Here is a 1,199-nt window from a genome sequence, read left to right on the forward strand (position 1 = left end):
GTTTAAAGGTAAAGCTGATCAGCTGTGCAGAGTTCTTAGCTTATGGAATCTAGCTTCCTGATTTTACATTAATTTATGAAAATCAGAAATGTCACCTCCAAATAAAGGCAGTGTCTAAAATAATCATTTCATTCAATATTATAGTTGTAGGTATGGAGTATACTTGAAGAAATGAAAAATTAAGAAGAAAACACCACGTAACATTGTTGGTACATCAGTACAGGGTCTTCAGGATAAAATATTGTGACAAACTTGTCCTTGACACCAGGAAGAAATTCTAGTCCAAGCTTTACTATACTTCACTAGCTGCTGCTTCTTTTATTTATTTATTTATTTATTTGCTTTCAATTTCAGCTGGCTTTCACTTTTCCTTTCTTTTTTTTCTGTTCTTCCTTTAGCGATTCTCTTGCCCTTTGCCTCCCAAGTAGCTGGGATTACAGGTGTCCACCACAACACCCGGCTTTTTTTTTTTTTTTTTTTGGTAGAGACAGGGTTTCACTCTGGCTCACTGCTGCTCATACTGGTCTCCAACCTCCAAGCTCAGGCAATCCACCCGCCTCAGCCTCCCACAGCACTGGGACTACAGGCCTGATCCACCACGCCCAGCCTTCACTAGATGCTTCTTTTATTGCTGCTCTCCATTCTTTCCACATTTCATAGGTGGTATTAGAGGATTGGTTCAGCCTTTAAAACTTTATTAACAGGAGCCAATCCAGTATCAGGTGATTTCTTCTCAAAAGGCACTAATCCATCAAATAACCTGGCAGTTTCATTCATGTGAATATTTAGCCATGAAAAAACTCACTAGGAACAGACAAATCCAATAAAAAGAAGAAGAAATCTACTGAGTTTTGGAATATTTGGTATATTAGATCAGTCCAGGATTATGACACCTGAACCTCCCTTTGTAAACAGGAAGCTGGATACAAGTCCTTCCATAAACATTGTCTGTTTTACTCTGCAGGTCAAGAAAGCTACTGGCCTCAGATGCCCATGTTCATCAGTCATAGAGCCAACACTTGGAGGTTCAACGGTAACATCATAAATTATTCTTCTGGTAATGAGGAAGAAAGACAACTCCACCAGAGCATACACCATCATAGCCAATGGCATGTGCAACCAGGGCGGCTTCTGTTCAGCTTCCAGTTGGGACATCCAAGCACTAGGAGCAAGACTCAGCACAAAGTCTCCATCTGGGT

The 1,199-nt window shown here is 40.4% G+C and overlaps 1 pseudogene; it reads right to left on the reverse strand.

Annotated features, from left to right (window-relative positions):
* Positions 1-743: 743 nt before the first annotated feature.
* Positions 744-1,199, reverse strand: LOC128588679 (oligosaccharyltransferase complex subunit OSTC-like; annotated as a pseudogene).

This window comes from Nycticebus coucang, chromosome 6 (genome assembly GCF_027406575.1).
Source record: "Nycticebus coucang isolate mNycCou1 chromosome 6, mNycCou1.pri, whole genome shotgun sequence".
Lineage (NCBI taxonomy): Eukaryota > Metazoa > Chordata > Mammalia > Primates > Lorisidae > Nycticebus > Nycticebus coucang.